The sequence below is a fragment of the Sapajus apella genome, unplaced genomic scaffold (assembly GCF_009761245.1).
Source record: "Sapajus apella isolate SASKATOON/1434 unplaced genomic scaffold, GSC_monkey_1.0 scaffold75, whole genome shotgun sequence".
In the NCBI taxonomy this organism is placed as follows: Eukaryota; Metazoa; Chordata; class Mammalia; order Primates; family Cebidae; genus Sapajus; species Sapajus apella.
Genome location: NW_022437015.1, coordinates 1,561,461 through 1,570,018, shown reverse-complemented (window position 1 = coordinate 1,570,018; position 8,558 = coordinate 1,561,461). Strand labels below are relative to the sequence as shown.

General features: G+C 39.8%; 1 long non-coding RNA gene across 9 annotated transcripts in view; it reads left to right on the top strand.

Moving 5' to 3' along the window:
* LOC116532227 overlaps positions 1–8,558 on the top strand; it is a 52,657-nt gene continuing 44,099 nt past the window's right edge. For 5 of the 9 annotated variants that reach the window (XR_004260786.1, XR_004260787.1, XR_004260783.1 and 2 more), the window contains exon 1: positions 1–202. This is a non-coding gene — a long non-coding RNA (uncharacterized LOC116532227). The other 4 variants (XR_004260782.1, XR_004260789.1, XR_004260784.1 and 1 more) reach the window with 4 other exon arrangements.

Below are 8,558 nucleotides of genomic sequence, written 5' to 3'. Positions count from 1 at the left end.
CGGAGAGGTTGTCCTTTTCTGGCATCAGCGTTGCGGCTCGAGGCACAGCTGGTCCTGTGTCTGCTGTCCATTGCCGCTAAGGCCTGTTGCTGCCATTCAAGGATCTCTCTCTCTCTCTCTCTCTTTCATGCCGCTCTCTCCACCCCATCTTGGGACTGCCGGCTCTAAGAATTCCTGCTACAACACTGAATTCAACCAGGAGGTAAAGGAACGATATAGGGGAAGAACAGAACATGGAGGGCGGCGGAGGGAACTTGGGCCAGGAAGATCCTTAATTTGTGCATTTTTCCAGTTCATGGGAGGAAAAAATGGAATCCGTTACAGGCACCAGTTCTCCAAGGATGTTGAGCATTTGCTTCCCATTGTGAAAGGAATGCAGACTCCTTTCCTCTAACTAGAGTCAAGGCACCTGAGCATCGGTGTTTTCCATGTTCCCTGTTTAAAACATTTGGGGTTCGTCATTTGTAGCAGATGTATTTAAAGGGCAAGGCCTTAGGATCAGGTTCATCCGATTATTTAGGAGAGTTTTCCTTGGCTTTGTTCATGTTGGCGGGTCTTATGTGATTCCTAGGGTATTATAGCCCCCTCCCTTGGAGTCGGGACCGATTCAATCTAGATCTGGGTTTCACTCTGATCACCTGCAACGCCTTCTTTCCCGGATTCAATTTCCCTAGTTTACCGCATCTACCCGCATTAGAGAAGGCTGGTAGTGGCTCTCCTTGGGCAATGGGGCAGAACTGTGGCGAGAAATACGTCCAGATAGCATCAGGCATGCATACTGTATATAAATGGGAGCAAGAAGAAAGAGGACTAGCGCGGTGCGCAGGGTATTTGAGAGGCTGGATGAGGAGGCGCGGCACCGAGGGGCGGCGCTCAAGCTTACAGTATTTGAGAAGACCTGAGTTAAGGGGAGGGGCTCCAGTGGGTGGCGAGGAGAGGGAGACACGCATGCGCAAGGCTTGAATGGAGTGGGGGTTGGAGGGTCGGGAAGAGAAGGGCTCGCATGCATATTTACGAACGCAAAGTTGCTAGAAGTTGGCACCAGAGGTTGGGAGGGAGAGACGGCGCTCATGCGTATTTGAGACATCTTGATGGGGAGAATGGTAAGGAGGAAGCGGCGCGCATGCGTATTTCAAACAGAATGCCGGGGAGGGGAGGTGCTCAGTGTTCGTGTAATTAAGGTTGCAAAATGGCGAGGGGGGAGGTAAGCTGTCTTTGCTTGGCCATCTTGGGCTATCAGGCCCTGCAGAGAACTACTCTTTTAGCTGAGTGAAGGGATCAACCTGAGTTGGAGTTTTCCTATGCTGTGGCCAGATATACTAGAAATTAACCCAGAATCTTAGCCTATCACTGGCCTATCGGTAAGTGGGTTCAAAAATGAGGAGGGGATGATGACTCTGCAAAAGGTTGCGGCAGCTGGCGGTGCGTAGGAAATGCGTAAAAAGGGAGCACTTGGAGACAGGCCACATTTGGGCAGTATGCTTTCGAAGGCCTCTCTCTGGCTTTCCGATCATGGGCCGCTTGTACTTGGCTTTGAATACAGTCATTCCATCAGAGTAGCAAAGCACAGTGGTTGTAGTGTGAGAATCTAATATTGATGCCCTTGATTGCCGAAAGCCCTTGATTTTCTTCCCTGAGAACACGGGCGTGAGGATTTGGATGTGTTTCCAAATGCTTGTTACTCTTTGCCGTAAACCTGGAATTTGGACCTATGGTTGCCTGGGACTCATACTGTTGTAGAGAAAGATTGGAAAGTAGTTAGTGGCAGTGGTGTTATGAAGGTAGCCTGGGCTTTCACCTTCCTTTATTTTTTCTTCTGTAGAACTTTCAGCACGGTTTTGTCAAGGGGGAACATTAGAGTTTCTTTTCTTTTTTAAAGGCAGATGTACTGTCATGACTCCAAGGGGACAAGATTAAAAAAGTGAAAAAACAGATCTTTTTCCAATAATCCTAGCTATGATTTCATGGTGGTCCTTTTCCTTCTCTGGGTCTATTTCTCTCTCTCTCTCTCCCTCTCTCTCTCTTTCTCTCTCATTTATTTACTTTTAGACAGAGTCTTGCTCCGTTGCCCAGGCTGGAGTGCAGTGGTGCAATCTCAGCTCACTAAAACCTCTGCCTCCTGGGTTCAAGCGATTTCCGTGCCTCACTCAGCCTCCCGAGTAGTAGCTGGGATTACAGGTGGGCGCCACCACGCCCGGCTAATTTTTTAATTTTAGTAGAGACAGGGTTTTGCCATGTTGGCCAGGCTGGTCTCGAACTCCTGGCCTCAAGTGATTCACCGGCCTCCAACTCACAAAGTGCTGGGATTACAAGCGTAAGCTGCCGCGCCCGGCCACTGGGCCTATTTCTGCATCTGTAATAATAATTATACTTAAACGTCTATAGCACTTAACTACTTGTGACGTTCTGGTCTGCGTGCTTTTACATAGGCCGTAATTCATTTGGTACTCTCAACAATCTTATGAAACAGCAATACTGTTATTAAGCTTTTACAAATGAGATATTTGAGGGACACAATTTTAATTTGTTCAAGGCTTTACAGCCATTTCAATGGCTGATACTGGATTTTTATCCAGGTGGGATGGCTCCAGAAGCCTGTGCTCTTAATCATTATGCTTTATCTCCTAAAAAGAGGAGGCGAATTTAAGGGAACCTTCTTTTATGGTTTCAAAATTTGTTTGTAACTAACCAAAGCCTTTTGAAAAGGGAGACTTGTTTTCTGTTTTTGACTGCAGAGTATAGGGTTACATACCTAGGAGACAAAAAGTAAAGAATTGTTGATTTGGTGCCTAGTGGGGTGACTATCCTTAACTACCCTTGTCTTCTGTGCTTTTTGTTCTGCAGAGGGTCTAAAATGGCCGACTGCGGCAGGCTGGACACACCCTTCTTGTTTTGCCTGATTTTCTGTCTGATTCTAATGCTTTGAGACATCTAACCAGTCATTTGCTGCAGTAGGTTTTTTTTTAATTAATACTTCGCCATGTTGATCCAAATATACAACAGTGATGGAAAAGTTATTGTCTTTTTTTCTTGTTATAAAAGACTGAAAATACGTGTGTTTTATTTTTATTATTTGCTTAGGGATACATTCGTGGAAGTGGAGTTAGTACATCAAAGTACGGACATTTTAAACTCTCAGTATGTATTGCCAAATTTCTTCCCAAAAAGGTTGTATCAATTTTTACTCATACAAACGTTAAATGTTGTTTTTTAATTTTTAATGGATAAAAACCAGTATTAATTTTTCATTTGCTTATTAGCTTGGATTCTTTCTTCCTCCATATATTTGTCAGCAGTTTTCTTTTGTGTAATAATAGTTCATATCTTATGTTGATTTATGTGTTGAAGCTTTAGTTTAGTGTTTATTATTATCTGTTTGAGTGTGTTCTGTAAATAATTACTTTTGTAATGTTATAAATACCTACTCCATGTTATTGTTTGCCTCATAATTTTTGTTTTTAAATTTTTGGTTAGTACAGATTTGAAATTATTTGGCAAATATATCTTCTATTTTGTGATTTTTCTTCTATTGTTTAAATTTGAATAGCTCCCTCAGTCTAGAAATTTGGTAAATATTATAACTTTGCCTGAGGATAACTATCAAGCATGGGAGAAAAAAGATCCATAATTTCACCACCCGGAGATAACTATTGTTAACACATTTATTCACTTCGTAATCTGCATTTTTTTATGCAGTTGATGATATATGTGTACTATTTTGTATTGTGTTTTGTTTTAAACATTATATCACATAAATGTCCATCTTAAACATTCTTTGTAATTGTCATTAATTGTTTCATGACGTTCTGTTGTATGGAAGTATTTTACAGATTTTCATTATTTTAAATTATGTAATGAATGTCTTTTCATTTGGTTTTTATTATTTATCTATTTTGGGTTGCTTATCTAAGAGACTTCTAGAATTAGTTATTTGTCAAAAGGTTTGAACATTACAAGGAATTGGCATAGTTGCTTTTTTCAAAAAATTAATGTCAATTTTTGTACCCAGTCATTTAGGTACTTATAAAAAATATTTTTGCTTTTGTTTTAGGTACTTATAAAATATATATATATATATTTATATATATATTATATTTTACATTCCATATGTAAATGAATGAATGATATCTTTGTGGGTTTTTTTTTTTTTTTTTTTTTGACAGGCTGTCCCTCTTTCACCCAGGCTGGAGTACAGTGGCGTGATCATGAGTCACTGAAGCCTCAACCTCCAGGGCTCCAGACATTCTCCCACCTCAGCCTCCTGAGTAGCGGGACTACAGGTGTGCGCCACCATGTCCAGCTAATTTTTAAATTTTTTTGTAGAGATGGGGTTTTGCCATGTTGCTCAGGCTTGTCTTGAACTCCTGGGCTCAAGTGATTCTCCTGCCTCAGCTTCCCAAAATGCTGGGATTATAGGGATGAGCCACCATACCTGGCTGATATCTTTGTTTTGTGATACAGTTCTCTGATTATTGGTAAGGCTGGACTTTCAGATCTCAATTACTAGCTCTGTTTCCTTTTGTGAATTAGTCAATTTGTGCCTGAATGTTATTTGTAAATTGCAAATGTCATTTATCGAGGATATGCTCCCAGTAATATTTGTTGCCATTGAGTCTGAAGAAATGTTTGCAATTCCAGATATAACTGTTGTGTGGATACATGTCTGGTTTTTGGTAGCCATTTTGAGATAACATTTGTCTGACCTCTATCTTATTTTTGTTTTTATTTTTAGTGTGGAGGTCTTGCCCAGGCTGGTCTGGAACTCCTGGGCTCAAGTGATCCTCCCACTTGGGACTCCCAAAGTGCCGGAATTACAGACATGAGCCACTTTGCTTAGCCTTGTCTGATTTTTAAATAGAAATCCATTTCTTTTTATCTGAAAGGAAAGCACTTTTGAGTACTGCACATCGTTGGTGCTCCCTGGCTTTGGGTGTGGGGAGAAGACAGGGCAACATTTTGTCTTTAATGAGAAACTAATTTAGACAAGAAACAAAACAGTGGTCCCTTCTCCCTGATCCATTCAGGGACTGGTCTTATTTTAAATATTTCTGAGTGGTCTGAGGGAGAATATGGGCAGTAGTGAAATGTCCATATTTATACATACTGTTAAGTGCTTTGAGGATATGAAACGCTAATCTGAGAAGGCACCAGGAAAGAGCTAATTGGCAGAAAGGAACAGTGTGTAGGCAAGAGCAGTTTAGTAACTTTAGGGGAAAATAGTATGTTAAACTTATTAAATAACAGCCTCCTAAAGACATTGGGTCTCAAAACAATGATCTCAGTATAACTGTCAACAACTTACTGATGTTATCTGCCCAATTTGCTGGTACAGAGCAAAAGAGCCATTAAAAACCTAGGCATTATTAAGAAAAGTATGAGGCACAGAAAAATACCATCCTATCTTTGTATAAAACCATCTGAACCAAATAACTATTACAGTGGTAATTTTGTCTCAAGGAGTCTGTTACTATCACTCACACAATTTTGAAAAGGGAATGGGCAGAGTGTGTTACCTCTCAGTTTCATATTCCTTGTTTATAATACATAGGCGAATTAAATAGTCTCAGGTTTTGGAGGAGTCTAATTCTGGTTTACTGAAGCTGAGTGTTATTTCTAGTTCAGAAAATCTGTCCAATTATGTTTATTAAGTAAATGTTCTAACTTATTCCTACTCTATGATGTGTATATTATCTATTTCATATTTAATAACATTCTAACTTATTTTTTTCAGTGAAGGATGAGGATTATTGGATTTAGAAGTGCCAAATGAGCTGTAACTTACTGCTTTTTGCTATCCGGTTACACTGGGTTAATCCAGTTAGTTGTAAGCTCCCATTTTTCAGCATTTTACTAGTTGTAGATGTTAAACCAGGCTCATGTACGAATTAGAGCGGGGAGGTTAAGAGGAGTATAAGCAAAAAAAAAAAAAAAAAAAAAAAAAAAAAGTCATTTTAGAAGAGGGGTTTTAGAAGGTCCTTTATTGGAAGTCTGTGCATGGAAGTCCCATTTTACATCATGCCAGTGTCTAGTTCCCAAATCCATCTATGGCCAGGGATTAGGGAAAGCCTGAATATTTGAAATAACTGAAAAGCATTTAACCTTTGATTTCTATAATTTATTCCTCCCCTCTCTTGATGTTACAGCCAGCAACAGCCTGGAGCAGCACCCCCTGGAAAGAAATTTTACATCGGCCATTATAATACAACCTGATAAGTGTTACAGCACTTATCAGATTGTATTGTAATTGTCTGTGTATATGCCTGTCTCTCTTCCTGTTATCAGTTAGACTGTGAGCTCCTTGAGGGCAAGGAAGGTGTCTTCATCTCCAGAGCCCAGCCTGGCACATTAGTAGGCCTCAGTAAATGTTTATTAGATGAATAAATGAATGACTCATCAACAAACATTTATTGTGTGCCTGCTAAAGTGATCTCCACAGGCTCTGGATTGTCAGCTGTTTCTTCAAAAAGCATGTGGTCAGAAACTTGATATTTCTTTCTAGTTATGTGTATATCTTCTTTAGAGTTTCTCATGAGACAATGCCATTTTGTGTTTGGATTTCAGTCCTTGGTATTTACAGATGTTGCAACCGTTGCTACTGCTGACACTTGCTTTCTTGGTGGGACTTGAGTGATAACTGTTAGATGAGGGCCTTATCCTCAGGGCCCAGGTCATCATCCAAATAGTATTCCTAGGTAGGACTTTATATTTTTCTTTCTTTTTTTTTTTTTTTTTTTAAAGAGACAAGTTCTCGCTCTGTTGCCCAGGCTGGAGTGCAATGGTATGACGGATCACTGTAGCCTCGAACTCCTAGGCTTAGGTGATCCTTCCACGTCAGCATTCTGCGTTAGGATAATAGGTGTGTGCAACCAGTCCTGGCTAATTTTTGTATTTTTTGTAGAGACAGGGTCTTGTTATGTTAGCCAGGCTGTTCTCAAACTCCTGAACTCAAGCGATCTGCCTCCCTCGGCTTCCCAGAGTGCTGGGATTACAGGTGTGAGCCACTACACCCAACCAGACTCCATATTCTAAACCAGGGGTGGGCAAACTTTATTGCCCATGGGCTACCTGTTTTTGCAAATACAGTTCTATACTGGAACACAGCCATGTTCATTCATCAATGTTTTATGTGGGGCCATTTTGGCATCCCAATGGCAGAGTTAAGTAAGTAGCTATTAGTTTGGTGCAAAAGTAGTTGCTGTTTTTGCCATTAAATATATCGGAGACATTGTGGCCTGCAAAGCCTTTATAGAAAAAGATTGCTGTGCCTGCTCTGGATCATCACACAACAGTGATGGTTTCATTCCTCATTCCATTTACCAGACCAGAAATTCATATTTATAATTCATATTTACTTTGTCATTACTTGTGACAAGTCTTTTTCCTTTTTACAGGTAAGCCAGCTAAGACATGTTTTAAAGTAGGAGATTATAGGACCTCCCCCAGGGTCCTGCACTCAAGTCAGTTATACCCTATCCTTCAACATCAAGCTTTGAACCTCTATTCTAGAAATAACTTTTATTATATTCAGACTTGAAGCATGTGAACATAGCATGCTCTGGTGCCTTCACCCTTGCTCCCCTCCTTCCTGCACAGTTCTTTGCAATGAGAATATTGGAAATAAGGATTTAATGTGGGCTAAGGCAGAAAGGTAAGCTGAGGCAAATGTTTAGAGGATCCTAATGGTAATTTTTAAATGAAGAAGTGGGGTGTTCAAAATATTAATTTATTTAGATGTATGCAGGTAGTGAGCCAGAGCCCCTCCCCTTATGCCTCACCAACATTACATGTACTATCTTGGTAAACTACCTATGAATACATTTTGATTCATTTCACTTCATTAAAAAGTGGGAGAGCTCAAAGTCATGTTTGAGAAAGCTAAATCTAAAACAAAACGGAGGAAGCATTGAATAGGCTCATCTTGTTGGATAGGATCATCCTAGTAATAAAATATAATGAAGGAAAGGACTTATAGCTATATTTTTAAAGCTGCTTGCTGGATTTTCCCCAACATTTTGTTGTGAAAGTTGTCAAACATACATACAGAAAAGTTGAAAGAACTGTACGGCGAAAAGCCATATACCCAACACTTAGATTTTATAATTAACATTTAATTATACAGTCGTGTGTTGCTTAAAGACAGGATGTGTTCTGAGTAATGCGTAATTAAGTGATTTTATTGTGTGAGCATCACAGAGGGCTGTACTTACACTAACCTTGATGGTATAGCTTACTATACGCCTAGGCTATATGATATAGCCTATTCCTCCTAGGCCACAAACCTGTACAGCATGTTGCTGTATTGAATACTGTAGGCATTTGGAACACAATGGTAAGTATTTATATATCTAAACATAGAAAAGGTACAGTAAAAATGTGGTGTTATCATCTTATGGAACCACCATTGTATATGCGCCTATGACTGAAATGTTACTAAAAGGTTCAGGACTGTTTGCATTATCACATTAACTCATCTTTGTTGAGTTGGTTTTAAAAATCCGTCTGTCATCCATGTTAATGTCATCTATATCTGACCCATCATGGTGCTGAAAAAGTTTCTT